Source organism: Petromyzon marinus, unplaced genomic scaffold (assembly GCF_048934315.1).
Source record: "Petromyzon marinus isolate PM22_M1 ecotype Great Lakes invasive population unplaced genomic scaffold, UKy_Petmar_22M1.pri1.0 PM_G_Scaffold_99, whole genome shotgun sequence".
Lineage (NCBI taxonomy): Eukaryota > Metazoa > Chordata > Hyperoartia > Petromyzontiformes > Petromyzontidae > Petromyzon > Petromyzon marinus.
Genome location: NW_027423056.1, coordinates 321,512 through 337,358, shown reverse-complemented (window position 1 = coordinate 337,358; position 15,847 = coordinate 321,512). Strand labels below are relative to the sequence as shown.

Genomic DNA, 15,847 nt, shown 5'->3' with positions numbered 1-15,847 from the left:
ACACATTGTCAAGGCCACAAGTGAATCACTCAACAACAACAACACCAAGGTGTGGTGATTAGACCACTAAGCTAGACACATTGTCAAGGCCCCAAGTGAATCACTCAACAACAACACCAAGGTGTGGTGATTAGACCACTAAGCTAGACACATTGTCAAGGCCCCAAGTGAATCACTCAACAACAACACCAACACGGTGTGGTGATTAGACCACTAAGCTAGACGCATTGTCAAGGCCCCAAGTGAATCACTAAACAACAACAACACCACGGTGTGGTGATTAGACCACTAAGCTAGACACATTGTCAAGGCCCCAAGTGAATCACTCAACAACAAGGTGTGGTGATTAGACCACTAAGCTAGACACATTGTCAAGGCCCCAAGTGAATCACTCAACAACAACACTGTGTGGTGATTAGACCACTAAGCTAGACACATTGTCAAGGCCCCAAGTGAATCACTCAACAATCTCTCTCTGTAATGATGATGATCGTGAACAATGTCTCTCTGTAATGATGATGATCGTGAACAATCTCTCTCTGTAATGATGATGATGATCGTGAACAATGTCTCTCTGTAATGATGATGATCGTGAACAATCTCTCTCTGTAATAATGCTGATCGTGAACAATCTCTCTCTCCATAATGATGATGATCGTGAACAATCTCTCTCTCTGTAATGATGATCGTGAACAATCTCTCTCTGTAATGATGATGATCGTGAACAATCTCTCTCTGTAATGATGATGATCGTGAACAATCTCTCTCTGTAATGATGATGATCGTGAACAATCTCTCTCTGTAATGATGATCGTGAACAATCTCTCTGTAATGATGATGATGATCGTGACGTCTGGCACAGATGATGATAGAGTTAGGCCCAAATCAACCTTCGCGATGCTTTGATCCGCCGGCGATTGTAGGCGCAGGAGTCGCCTCGATTGTTGCGGCCTGTACGCCTTGCGGTATACTTCGTACAACTACAGACTCCTAAAGCAACTTAACGAGACGTGAAAGTTAAAACTTTTAAAAATAAAAACCTCCACCACCAAGCCGCGCTGCGTGAGTAGAATAGTGACGCTCGCGCGCCAAGAATCGACTCTTTAAATCGAGAGTAAGGAATCGAATGTTGTAGATTCCTTTAGAATCGGCCTATTCCCGTTTAATCGATGCCACAGACGCTCACCGGATATCGATTCTCGCCGGTCGTGCACCGTGCGATAAAGGTCCGTTACCCGAAACGTCGAATATTAAATATTATTCCCCCCCTTTTTAAAGCCGGAGTTAACGACGACTGACGCCGTTGAGTTCGGGTTTGGCTAATTGTGTTGTGTGCCCGTTGCCCCACTGCCAAACGCAGCGCCACCAAATCACGTGGTTAAGTAATCGATTTCAAATCGATAATCGCAAATCGAAACGACGATTTTCCAGCAGCGGCTTGGGGGCCATCGACTGAGGCGAACGTCACCGGTGGCGTTCACGTTCGGTGTGTGTGTGTCTGTGTGTATGTATGTGTGTGTCTGTGTGTGTCTGTGTATGTGTGTGTCTGTGTGTCTGTGTGTGTGTCTCTGTGTGTGTCTGTCTCTGTGTGTGTCTGTGTGTGTGTCTCTGTGTGTGTGTGTCTCTGTGTGTGTGTCTCTGTGTTGTGTCTGTCTGTGTGTGTGTCTGTGTGTGTGTCTGTGTGTGTGTCTGTGTGTGTCTCTGTGTGTCTCTGTCAGCCTCACGCAGCCCGTCAGGGAGACTACACGGGGGAGACATTTGTGTTGTGTTTGTGTCTCTGTGTGTGTCTCTGTCTGTGTATCTGTGTGTGTGTCTGTGTGTATCTGTGTGTGTCTCTGTGTGTTGTGTGTGTGTCTCTGTGTGTGTGTCTCTGTGTGTGTGTCTCTGTGTGTGTGTCTCTGTGTGTGATGTGTGTGTGTCTCTGTGTGTGTGTGTCTCTGTGTGTGATGTGTGTGTCTCTGTGTGTGTGTCTCTGTGTGTGTGTCTCTGTGTGTGTGTGGTCCCCCTTTTTAAGAAGGGGGACCACGCACAGACTGTAACAACTACAGGGGCATCTCACTCCTCAGTGTGCCGGGAAAGGTCCTGGCAAGGATTATTCAGCATCGCCTTGCCAGGCACGCTGAGGAGAGGCTTGCGGAGCCCCAATGCGGTTTCAGGAAAGGGCGGTCCTGCACAGATGCCATATTTTCTCTCCGTCTGCTACAGCAGAGGTGTAGGGAATTCCAACAAGACCTACATCTCTGCTTTATTGACCTGGTCAAGGCCTATGATACCATCAGTAGGCCTGGGCTCTGGGTCGTTCTTCGTGCTTTTGGAGTACCTGACCCTCTGCTCACGATCATTAAGGACCTTCATGATGGTGAGCGGGCCCGGGTAAAACAACGTGGCCGGGAGTCAGAGCCATTCCCTGTACACCTTGCGGTGCGACAGGGATGTCCTCTGGCTCCCACATTATTTAACATCTATTTTGACCACGTAGTTTGTGAAGCCTTCAATAGCTGTACCGGGGGAATCTCCTGGAGCGTGCCACTAAGAGGTGGGGCCTTACCATCAGCCCCACCAAAACTAAGCACCTGCCTGGGTATTTTGTACCATCGGACACTCCACCCCCACAACTCCCAATCGGTGATGGGGCAGTTGTGGAGAGAGTGGAGAGTTTCCCATACCTGGGCAGTGTGCTTATGACTGGCTCCAGTTTAACAGCAGAGGTCTCACTCCGAATCAGTCGAGCGGCAATATCTTTTCATCGGTTGCGTAACGCTGTGTGGAAGCTACCTGGTCTGTCGCTCCGCACTAAGCTTCAGGTCTTCTCGGCCACGGTCATTCCCTCCCTTCTCTACGCTTGCGAAACGTGGACCCCCCTAATGGAACATCTTCGCCGGTTAGAAACATTTAGGCTGGCCTGCCTACGATCCATCCTGGGTTTAACCAGACTAGATTGTGTGAGGAGCTCACAAATCCTTGAAAGATCTGGGCAGGGTCCCATCGGTGAGCTCCTCCGGCAGGCAAGGCTGCGATGGCTGGGTCATGTAGCCCGCATGCCCAGCCACCGCATGCCGAAACAGCTTTTGTTTGGCCGAATTGAGGGGGCTAAGCGGGCGCGGCACGGGCTAGAGAAGAGATGGAGTGATGTGGTACAGGAGGACGTGGAGCTGAGTGGACTTGCCGATGACTGGTACCAGCGGTGTCAAGATCGGCCTCTGTGGAGGAGGCTCGTGAAGGATGCTACTGGGCATTTGGAGGCAGTCGCCCTCCAACAGCAACGGAGGGCGGAGGAGCGACGCTCAGAACGAGCGGAGCGCCGGGTGGCTAAAGCACAGCAGGTTGGCACAGTAGGGGGCACAGGTGGTGCATCAGCCAGTCATCTCAGTCAGTCGACCCGTGGCACCTGGGTCTGCCCAGTGACCTCCTGCCAGCGGGCGTTCGACACTTCACGTGGCCTCACGGTGCACATAGCCTGGCACAAGCGTCGTGGTGACGTCACCGCCACTTAGTGGCGAATGGCGGTTGTTGTTGTTGTTGTGTCTGTGTGTCTGTGTGTGTGTCTGTGTGTGTCTGTGTGTGTGTGTCTGTGTGTGTGTCTGTGTGTTTGTGTCTGTGTGTCTGTGTGTGTGTCTGTGTGTGTGTCTGTGTGTGTGTCTGTGTGTGTGTGTCTGTGTGTGTGTGTGTCTGTGTGCCGGGAAAGGTCCTGGCAAGGATTATTCAGCATCGCCTTGCCAGGCACGCTGAGGAGAGGCTTGCGGAGCCCCAATGCGGTTTCAGGAAAGGGTGGTCCTGCACAGATGCCATATTTTCTGTCCGTCTGCTACAGCAGAGGTGTCGGGAATTCCAACAAGACCTACATCTCTGCTTTATTGACATGGTCAAGGCCTATGATACCATCAGTAGGCCTGGGCTCTGGGTCATTCTTCGTGCTTTTGGCGTACCTGACCCTCTGCTCACGATCATTAAGGACCTTCATGATGGTGAGCGGGCCCGGGTAAAACTACGTGGCCGGGAGTCAGAGCCATTCTCTGTACACCTTGGGGTGCGACAGGGATGTCCTCTGGCTCCCACATTATTTAACATCTATTTTGACCACGTAGTTCGTGAAGCCTTCAATAGCTGTACCGGGGGAATCTCCATATGGTCCAGATATAATGGGAGGCTGATCGATGCCCGGGTGCGGTCAAGGGATGGCTCCCTATTGCTCAACCACGTTATGTATGCTGATGATTTGGTAATAGCTGCTCAGTCAGAGGAGGAGTTGGAGACGCTGCTGCTGGGACTAGAGCGTGACACTAAGAGGTGGGGCCTTAACATCAGCCCCACCAAAACTAAGCACCTGCCTGGGTATTTTGTACCATCGGACACTCCACCCTCACAACTCCCAATCGGTGATGGGGCAGTTGTGGAGAAAGTGGAGAGTTTCCCATACCTGGGCAGTGTGCTTATGACTGGCTCCAGTTTAACAGCAGAGGTCTCACTCTGAATCAGTCGAGTGGCAATATCTTTTCATCGGTTGCGTAACGCTGTGTGGAAGCTACCCTGTCTGTCGCTCCGCACTAAGCTTCAGGTCTTCTCGGCCACGGTCATTCCCTCCCTTCTCTACGCTTGCGAAACGTAGACCCCCCTAATGGAACATCTTCACCGGTTAGAAACATTTAGGCTGGCCTGCCTACGATCCATCCTGGGTTTAACCAGACTGGATTGTGTGAGGAGCTCACAAATCCTTGAAAGATCTGGGCAAGGTCCCATCGGTGAGCTCCTCCGGCGGGCAAGGCTGCGATGGCTGGGTCATGTAGCCCGCATGCCCAGCCACCGCATGCCGAAACAGCTTCTGTTCGGCCGGATTGAGGGGGCTAAGCGGGCGCGGCACGGGCTAGAGAAGAGATGGAGTGATGTGGTACAGGGGGACGTGGAGCTGAGTGGACTTGCCGATGACCGGTACCAGCGGTGTCAAGATCGGCCTCTGTGGAGGAGGCTCGTGAAGGACGCTACTGGGCAGTTGGAGGTAGTCGCCCTCCAACAACAACGGAGTGTGGAGGAGCGATGCTCACAACAACGAGCGGAGCGCCGGGTGGCTAAAGCACAGCGGGTTGACACAGTAGGGGGCACAGGTGGTGCATCAGCCAGTCATCTCAGTCAGTCGACCCGTGGCACCTGGGTCTGCCCCGTGACCTCCTGCCTGCGGGCGTTCGACACTTCACGTGGCCTCAGGGTGCACATAGCCTGGCACAAGCGTCGTGGTGACATCACCGCCACTTAGTGGTGAATGGCGGTTATTGTTATATGTGTTTGTCTGCGTGTGTATCTGTGTGTGTGTCTGTGTGTGTGTATGTATCTGCGTGTGTATCTGTGTGTGTACGTGTGTTTTGACGATGATGATGATGATGGCGATGTTTGTGACGGTACGGGAAGCGTGTGTGGGCCGAGGCGGCATCCAGAGGAGCGCCATGGAGAGGGGAGGGGGAGCGAGGAGAGGACGCGGCAGGGAGGAGGAAGCGAGGCGAGGGGGAGAGAGGGGGGTCCAGAGGGAGCCGAGGAGAGAGCCGGCTGCTGCGGGCGTGCGGGCCCGACAGGGGCTCATCGCAGACAGGGACCAGTGGCGGAGAAAGATGCCCGTGAGGAGGCTGGTGAACCGGTCGGTGCCCCGCGGGGAGGACGTGGAGATGGCGATGCTCAACGCGGAGAGAGCCAGGCTGCTGACGGCGTGGGTGAGACGAGCCATTGGCGAAGAGAGGACGCTCAACAGGGAGGAGGCGGGGAGAGAGAGGCTGGAGGCGGAGAGATCTGCGTGGGACAGACAGGCGGACGCGAGGAGGCGAGTGGATCAGAGGGTCGGCGACTCGTGGCCTAGGACCGAGGCGCAGCAAGCTCGGTTTGATATTGCCGCGAGGGGGAACGAGAGGACGGTCGACAGACTGGTGGAGAGGGCGGTGGAGGCGACGAGGCGAGAGGTAGGGAGAGCGAGAGAGGGAGGCCGCCGGGACGTGAAGGGGGGGCGGCCGCAGACGGGGGCGGCGGCGGAGCAGAGACGGACGCTGCGGCAGATCGCCGCGGCCGTGGGCGCCGTGGGGCTGCCGGGAAGGGTCGTGCCGATTAGGAACCGGCAGGGAGAGAGCGGGAGGGAGGGCGGGAGAGGAGGTGGAGAGAGGGAGGGCGGGAGAGGAGGTGGAGAGAGGGAGGGTGGGAGAGGAGGTGGAGAGAGGGAGGGCGGGAGAGGAGGTGGAGAGAGGGAGGGTGGGAGAGGAGGTGGAGAGAGGGAGGGCGGGAGAGGAGGTGGAGAGGGAGAGAGGCAGAGGGGTCTGTTGAGATTGTTGGGGAGATTCGTTCCGATTAGGAGCCCTGAGGGAGGCCAGGAGAGGGAGGGAGGGAGAGAGTGAGAGGGACACGGGGTGCTGTAAGGAGAGGGTGAGCGGGGGGGAGGGAGGGAGAGGTGTGGGGTAGAAATGAAGGAGAGAGTGAGAGGGCTGGATGTGCGAGAGGAAAGGAGCGAGGTAGCTGTGGCACACTGCAGGTTCACTTCCCTGCAGAGTGGTGCTCACTTTAGTTGTGATGATGATGGGCTGAGTCAACCAGGGATTGAATCTGGCCCCCTTTTCCACTGAGCCACTTTGCCGGTGTTCATTGTTAACTGCTCGTTCACCGTTGGTTCTTCATGGGCGATCATATTTTAATATTTTGACTTGAAGAGGATTTGTCATTCCTTTGCCGAACACGACGATTGTGCGTATATCCGCCGTGTGATGATGCGTAGCGAGAATCGTAATTTTAGAGTTAATTTTACAAACTGCAACTCGATGCCGGGATGTTTACTTGTATTTACTTAATGTTCATTGTAAAAAAAAAAATGTTTTATCATTTCCACCGCCCTCTGCGGGACATCGACCGCTCAAACCGAAAGCGAGATAGACACAGACAGGGAGACAGAGAGAGACATGGAGAGACAGAGAGAGAGAGTTGGAGACGGAGAGACATGGGGAAAGAGATGGGGAGAAATAGAGAGAGAGACACAGAGACAGCGGAGACACAGAGAGACAGAGAGATACATGGCCACACAGAGAGACGGATAGGGAGAGGCATGGGGAAAGAGACGGGGAGAAATACAGAGACACAGAGACAGCGGAGACACAGAGAGACAGAGAGATACATGGCCACACAGAGAGATGGATAGGGAGAGGCATGGGGAAAGAGACGGGGAGATATACACAGAGAGACACAAAGAGACAGAGAGAGAGACGATGTTGATGATGTTGAAGATGGTGTTAATGACTTTGATGTTGATGATGTTTTGAATGTTGTTAGTGATGTTGATGATGGTGTTGAGGCAAGGTAAATCAACACCCGTTCATAATAAAAAAATCATCCATCCACCACTACCACTGCTGCTTGTTGCCTGCTCCTGGTGGTGCGATTCCAACCTTCTGCAGTCCGATCCAGAAATTGCCATTGGCCTGCGAGAGTGCCGAGGCGAGTGGGGGGAGTTGAACACCCGGTCAGCCTATCCCTTTGACAATAATTTCATGCGCACTTGATATCGGTGTGCGACTCAAGTTCCATTTGTCACGAGTCTTAACTTTATCACAAACTCTTAGCTTAGTGCAGTACAACTTCTTGAGGTCCTTGACTCTGCAAGTGACTCGAAATATTAAGAAACAAAATAAAATAAAACGTTCAGTGATACTTCATCTGCTTGAGCAATAACTCAACTCTTAATTGATCAGAGCTTTTGCTTCTGCAAATCTCAACTTAAGGCTGATTGCGAGTACTACTCGGAATCTGTCTGTGCAGGACTGACGAATGTGAAGTTTGTACACGGTACCTGTTATGTAGGAATTTCTACCTTGCTTCATTAATTCTCTTAGATGCATCAAAAGCTCAAAGCTCCTGCCACTTTCACGCCTCCTGAGGATTCATGAGGCCAGCCTTGGGTCATCTTTGCTTCTGGCTCCACGGACCTCCTGGCGCTTAATGTCATCAACCCCCCTCCCCCCCCCCCCCCCCCGCTAGTATTCTCCCTCCGGAGGTCGTCCCAAAAAACTTGTGTAGATACAGGGCCACTGAATTGCCCCTTGGAATGTTTTTCAACTCATTAGAGCGAGCCCCCGGATGTGGTGTGTTTGTGTGTATGACGTCACAAAGCAGTCCTTATAAGGGCCTCAATGCACGTTGGTGTATGACGTCACAAAGCAGTCCTTACAAGGGCCTCAATGCACATTGGTGTGTGACGTCACAAAGCAGTCCTTACAAGGGCCTCAATGCACGTTGGTGTATGACGTCACAAAGCAGTCCTTACAAGGGCCTCAATGCATGTTGGTGTATGACGTCACAAAGCAGTCCTTATAAGGGCCTCAATGCACGTTGGTGTATGACGTCACAAAGCAATCCTTACAAGGGCCTCAATGCACGTTGGTGTGTGACATCACAAAGCAGTCCTTACAAGGGACTCAATGCACGTTGGTGTATGACGTCACAAAGCAGTCCTTACAAGGGCCTCAATGCACGTTGGTGTATGACGTCACAAAGCAGTCACGAGGCCGTCCCACAGCGCGACAAATGCGGTTTCCTCCTCCACCCCCCCCCCCCCACCAAAATCTTTGGCCTTTTCGCAGTGAGAGCATGGAGCGGTTTTGCAATTTTTGCAAAATTTGGGCACAAAGCGGCGGTAATACGACAAAGCTGCAAACGTCACCCACCGACGTGGGGGTTGGCCATGTTGCGCACGCACGCAGTTTTGTGGTGGTCCGTGGCTATCCCCGGACTCGCTGACGATGCGCCCCAAGTAGCGAACCGATGTCTGCAGAAGGTGACACTTGACTGTGGTTTAAACGTAAGATTGGCCGCCCGAACTTTGAACAAACACCGATCGCGGCCGCTGCAGCTGCTCCTGGAACGTGCGTCCGAAGACGATCACGTCGTCCAAATAAACGAGGCGGGAGTCCCATTGGAGGCCTGCTAGGACCAGCTGCGTGAGTCGCTGGAACGTGACCGGAGCCGAGTGGAGTCCCATCGGGAGACAATTAAACTGGAACAGAGCCCGAGGTGTTCTTAGCTCTTTCGGTAAAGTCACCACGTTGAAGGGAAACAATAAAATAATATATATAAAACAATAAAAATTCTCACGACGTTTCGACCATAACACAAACTGATGACAACCGTTTGTGTTATGGTCGAAACGTCGTGAGCATTTTTATTGTTTTATATATATTATTGTTTCATTGTTTCCCTTCAACGTGGTGACTTTACCGAAAGAGCTAAGAATATGAATTACTGCAGTCACGAAAGCTTTAAATCAAAATTTAGAACCCGAGGTGTTCAGAACACAGGATTTGGTTTAGAGCTCTCATCAAGAGGCAATTGCCAACACCCCGACGACAAGTCAAGTGTGGTAGAAAACCCACACGGCCGACAGGGCATCCAATGAATCGTCCATCCGTGGGAGCGGGTGTGCATCTGGCACGGAGACCTTGTTCAATTGGTGGAAATCCGCGCGAAGCCGCAGACTCCCATCGTGTTTCTTAACGGGAACAACGGAGCTCCCCTCGTCGACCGCAGTGGCGAACGTGGTCCTCCTCCTGACGACTAAGCCCGTGTGAATTCTGGCGAACGGAAGCGGCGTTGCCCGTGTCAATGCGGTGCTGCCATCAGGGACGTGCGGCAAAAGTGTCATATTTACCCTGAGTGAAAATGTTTTGAAAATTCGCCCCGCCGCTCGCCGGATAAAATCGGAATTCTTGCAGCGCAGCGCGCCCATCCATGATTCGTCCGGCTCGCTCCTCCGCTTCACTGTGGCCACGAGACATCTGTGGTCACCTCGCCGGCCTCCCCACGTGGGCCAGAACGGTGCCCGCCTGGACGACCGCAGCACCCAGGCCGACGTTGAACACTCTGAACGACTACGTATGCATAGTCACACCGTTAGTGTCAGTAGCATAACTCTCAACCACTTATCAGTGCCCTACCTTATTACAGACCAACTCAGACCTTACTGATCACCCCGTGGCCCTTATAAATCTCAACGTTCATCCTATACATTATACTACACTATACACTACACAGCTGTCAACCCCTTATCGGCGCTCTGCCTTATTACAGACCAATTCAGACCTTGTCGATCACCCCGTGCCCCTTATAAATCTCAACGTTCATCCTATACATTATACTACACTATACACTACACAGCTGTCAACCCCTTATCAGTGCCCTACCTTATTACAGACCAATTCAGACCTTACTGATCACCCCGTGCCCCTTATAAATCTCAACGTTCATCCTATACATTATACTACACTATACACTACACAGCTGTCAACCCCTTATCAGTGCCCTACCTTATTACAGACCAATTCAGACCTTACTGATCACCCCGTGCCCCTTATAAATCTCAACGTTAATCCTACAAAGTCCCATCACAAGGAAGAAACACAAACAAATCGACACGGATTTGTATTGTTGTTTGCCCGTATTGAAACGGCTGTACGCCCGTACGGGCCTGAGAACTCACTTTGCCTGCGCAAAGACCATGACGGGGTAAAACCGTGATGGGCTTCTACAGCTCCGCAATAGTCGAGTGTGAATAGTCGCCTAATAGTCGCTATTGGCTATCAGAGGTTCTCCCCAACAACCAGTCAAACAACGTTTGGGCGGTCATCTTGGGTAGGGGGGTGTGTGGTGGCTTCTCCCTTACCAAGATGGCAACCCCCCTCCCACCACGAGTCACGTGGTGTTGATATTTTGTGGGTGTTTTTTAATTGGTCAGCTCCATTGCACGTGACATTGAACTTTATTTCATAGCCCGGATTAAAGCCCATGGTAAATAGCATAGACTAGATAAGGCGCTGCTGCGTTTCAGACTATACCAAGCATAGCCCAGAAGAGGGGGAGGGGGATTTAAAGCATCAAAACTCAAGACGCGCTGAATAAATGTAGCGAATTTGTTTGATGTTTAATTATTTCATCCATAGCGGACAAGAAGCAAGAGGGGCTCGCTAGCGTTAGTGAAAGGTGGCGTTTGCTGTGTACCCCCCTAAATTAAAACAATTTAAGTTCGCCGGTGGCATTCACCCCTTCCTCGCCCGCTGCTCGCGTTGGTTTCGCCCACACGACCCTCTCCCTCCACCACCAAAGTGTCGCGTTTTGGCGGGAGAAGGCGGCTGTGTGTTCTGAGGAGACTAACAACCACCACCACCACAACATCTATAATCATAAGTATAACTACTACTATAATAACAATAACATCTACAATCGTAACTATAACTACTATAATAACAACAACATCTACAATCATAACTATAACACTAATAATAACATCAACAACTTACAACAGCAATTATATAAACAGTTACAATAGTAATAAAAACATGAACTGCTATAATAACTAATACTGTAACATCAACAACTACGACTATAATAAAACAAAAACGTGAACGAGAGCGGGCGACACAACAAGGAGGGCGGTGAGTGAGAGAGTGGAGCCGACCTCTCGCCCTCACAGCCTGAGGCCCACAAAGACGCGCGGGCTCTGTCAGCCTCACGCAGCCCGTCAGGGAGACTACACGGGGAGACATTTGTGTTGTGTCTGTCTCTGTGTGCGCGTCTCAGTGTGTGTGTGTCTGTGTGTGTTGTGTGTCGCTGTGTGTGTGTCTCTGTGTGTGTGTGTCTCTGTGTGTGTTGTGTCTGTGACTTCAATGCCCGAGTTGGTCATGATACTGGCACCTGGTCTGGAGTGATTGGAGGGCATGGGCCAGATCAGCTCAATAACAACGGTAGGAGGCTGCTAGATTTTTGTGCAGCCCATGGGCTTGTAATTACCAACACGCTGTTCCGGCATCGGCGCATCCACACAACATCATGGATGCATGCCGGGTCCAAGCAAGAACATCTGCTGGACTACATAGTGACGGACCAGTGGATGCGAGCCCATGTCCTTGACACCAGGACCTACCGTGGAGCTGATCTGCCCTCTGACCATCGACTAGTCATCTGTAAGATGCGCCTGCCATTCTTCCACTCCGGTGGTGGGTGTACACCCAGGACCCCATTCCGACCTGAAGTGGCCTGGTCTCAGTTATCTGATGAAAGTTGCAAGCGAGAATTTCATCATCGCTTGCGGCTGGGATTGGCATCGTCCCCGACTCCTGATGTCGAGGGTAAATGGGCGAGGTTTAGGACTGTGACTCATGCAGCTGTAATGGCTGCTTTGGGTACGCGGTCCAGACCTCCCCAGAGACCCTGGCTGACAGAGGAGGTGTTCAGGATGGTTGAGAAAAAGCGACAGGCCCACTGCCATCGGCTACAGAATCCCACGTCAGAGAATGAGGAGGCTTACCGCAGCCTTCGCTCGGAGGTTCGGAGAGCCGTCAGGCGCTGCAAGGATGGGTGGTGGTCGCGGGTTGCTGAGGAGATGGAGTCTGCCTCAGTGGACCGTGATCACAAATCTCTATTTAACTCCATCAAAAAAGTAACCTGCAGCGCCACACCTATTACCATCATTAGGGGAAAAAACGGTGATCCAATCTCCGACCCCCAGGAACAGGTTTGCAGATTTGCTGAGCATTTCTGTGAGGTCCTGGGGGAGGGAAAATCCCTCAGCCAGGAAAACATCGTGGCACAAAGTGAGGATGACCCTGCTGAGGCTGCGGTGCCTCATATTGGAAGAAGTCACCCCCTGTGAGTGGCTGGCTGAGGTGCCATCTGTTGAGGAAGTACTGAAGGCGATCCGGAGTCTGAGACCAGGAAAGGCAGCGGGCAGAGATGATCTCCCAAGCGAAATGCTGAGGGAGGGTGGCGTTTGTGCACAGAGTGCCCTATATGACATCATAACAACAGTCTGGACCACTGGACGGGTTCCGCAGGATTGGAAGGATGCCCTGGTGGTCCCCCTTTTTGAGAAGGGGGACCGCACAGACTGTAACAACTACAGGGGCATCTCACTGCTCAGTGTGCCGGGAAAGGTCCTGGCAAGGATTATTCAGCATCGCCTTGCCAGGCACGCTGAGGAGAGGCTTGCGGAGCCCCAATGCGGTTTCAGGAAAGGGCGGTCCTGCACAGATGCCATATTTTCTGTCCGTCTGCTACAGCAGAGGTGTAGGGAATTCCAACAAGACCTACATCTCTGCTTTATTGACCTGTTCAAGGCCTATGATACCATCAGTAGGCCTGGGCTCTGGGTCGTTCTTCGTGCTTTTGGAGTACCTGACCCTCTGCTCACGATCATTAAGGACCTTCATGATGGTGAGCGGGCTGAGACTGGAGCGTGCCACTAAGAGGTGGGGCCTTACCATCAACCCCACCAAAACTAAGCACCTGCCTGGGTATTTTGTACCATCGGACACTCCACCCCCACAACTCCCGATCGGTGATGGGGCAGTTGTGGAGAGAGTGGAGAGTTTCCCATACCTGGGCAGTGTGCTTATGACTGGCTCCAGTTTAACAGCAGAGGTCTCACTCCGAATCAGTCGAGCGGCAATATCTTTTCATCGGTTGCGTAACGCTGTGTGGAAGCTACCTGGTCTGTCGCTCCGCACTAAGCTTCAGGTCTTCTCGGCCACGGTCATTCCCTCCCTTCTCTACGCTTGCGAAACGTGGACCCCCTTAATGAAGCATCTTCGCCGGTTAGAAACATTCAGGCTGGCCTGCCTATGATCCATCCTGGGTTTAACCAGACTGGATTGTGTGAGGAGCTCACAAATCCTTGAAAGATCTGGGCAGGGTCCCATCGGTGAGCTCCTCCGGCGGGCAAGGCTGCGATGGCTGGGTCATGTAGCCCGCATGCCCAGCCACCGCATGCCGAAACAGCTTTTGTTCGGCCGGATTGAGGGGGCTAAGCGGGCGCGGCACGGGCTAGAGAAGAGATGGAGTGATGTGGTACAGGAGGACGTGGAGCTGAGTGGACTTGCCGGTGTCAAGATCTGCCTCTGTGGAGGAGGCTCGTGAAGGACGCTATTGGGCAGTTGGAGGTAGTCGCCCTCCAACAACAACGGAGGGCGGAGGAGCGACGCTCAGAACAACGAGCGGAGCGCCGGGTGGCTAAAGCACAGCAGGTTGGCACAGTAGGGGGCACAGATGGTGCATCAGCCAGTCATCTCAGTCAGTCGACCCGTGGCACCTGGGTCTGCCCCGTGACCTCCTGCCAGCGGGCGTTCGACACTTCACGTGGCCTCAGGGTGCACATAGCCTGGCACAAGCGTCGTGGTGACGTCACCGCCACTTAGTGGCGAATGGCGGTTGTTGTTGTGTGCGTGCGTGTGTACTGCGCGTGTGTGTGTGTACTGTGCGTATGTGTCGTGCGTGTGTGTGTACCGTGTGTGTGTACTGTGTGTGTGTACTGTGCGTGTGTACTGTGTGTGTGTGCACTGTGCGTGTGTGTGTACTGTGCGTGTGTGTGTGTAGTGTGTGTGTGTAACGTGTGTGGCGGTAGTCTAGCAGTTAGTGCGCTGCTCTACGAACATAACGACCCGAGTTTGATTCCCGCTCACAGCCAACACCCAGTGACGATTATTTGAACCGGTTCTGGGCCTCCCCTAGGTCGACTCAGCCTCAAGTGAGTACCCGGTGCGGTGTGCAAACATCATTACTGGGGAGACAAAGGCGGTCGGGCACGGTGCTGGCCACCCATTCCCTTCGCGTGCCGCGCCGGCCTTCATAGGTGGAGCTGATACTTGCTAACAGCACTTGCCCCAACAGTCTGTTAAGGCTACACGGGGGATCTTTGTCTTTGTATCACCACCCAGGAGTCACGGAGCTTTTGAGGCTCCGAGCCACGTGGGGATCCACAACAGCGTGAGGCGGTGCCACTCACAGGTGAGACTCGGGGATATGTGATTTCTAATCGATAGCCATCCGTCAGTTAACCCATCGCAACTGCTGAGTCTGTCACGCGACTTCCTCCTTCCAGCGAGCCTTTGACGCTTCACGTGGCCTCAAAGTGTACACAGTGTGTACGTATACACAATAATGTCCACGTTGTTGCTGAGTTCATGCACTCAAGGGAGGGGCAATGGAAAATGAATCTAAATCAACTTAAACTCCATCCCCGTGACCTCTTCGGCATGAAGTGGCAGCTAGTGGTGTCATGTCACCAAGGTATTCAGCCCTCCCCCGTCCACAGCGCTCTTGAGCGTGACGTCACCTCCGCTTGGGTCACTGCCGATATCAATCCAGTGGCAATCCTTATTTGGGCAAAGCTACGCCCAGTGACTGGCGGCTCATTAACATAATGTATCCGTTAAAGCCGTCGAGAGTTTATTGCGACGGGTTCAGCAGCCACGCCCCCAACGCTCGACATATGGGCCGAACCATTAACATAATTTATTCAGTACAGAGCCGCTCATTGTGGAAGGGGCGTGTCTCTTACCCCGGGAGTGACGTCATGTTACTTGCTTACCCGCGTGACGTCGCTAGGTAACAGGAGGCTGCCTATCCGCGCTTGCACTGAAATCCGAGGTGAGAAATTCTCATGGTGGTCGTGGTTGTTGTTTACCAAGGTAGAGCCTCTCTCTCTCGTAGGGATGTCAGTTGAGTAGCAGCGAGCATGGGAATCGACGTCCAAGTTGGAACTTTACAACGCGGGGCCTAGCCACCCGGGGCCTTGCCTCCTGCCCTCGCCTGATTGCATTCACTTTAATTATCTCGCTTAAGTTTAATTTGTCTTCACCCGGCTCGCCACTTTGTAACTTTGTTTTATTGTAAATATTCACGCAGTTTTTATTTTCTTTTGTTAGCAGGCCAAGCCCGCTTGAGCTGCTATACCGCTCTTGTTATCAGAAGCGACCTGCCCACAACAACACAAGGTGAGGCTTTGTCAACGTGTGTGAATGTTTTGACTTAAAACTTTGGTGACTGCAGGAATTAATATTCTTGGTTC

The 15,847-nt window shown here is 52.6% G+C and overlaps 1 long non-coding RNA gene across 1 annotated transcript; it reads left to right on the top strand.

The window, feature by feature from the left end:
- The first annotated feature begins 11,050 nt into the window (after nucleotides 1–11,050).
- On the top strand, nucleotides 11,051–15,773 carry LOC142922481 (uncharacterized). Its single transcript, XR_012940071.1, has 3 exons — nucleotides 11,051–11,438; nucleotides 14,715–14,784; nucleotides 15,705–15,773. It is a non-coding gene; the product is annotated as an uncharacterized LOC142922481 (long non-coding RNA).
- The last annotated feature ends 74 nt before the right edge of the window (nucleotides 15,774–15,847 follow it).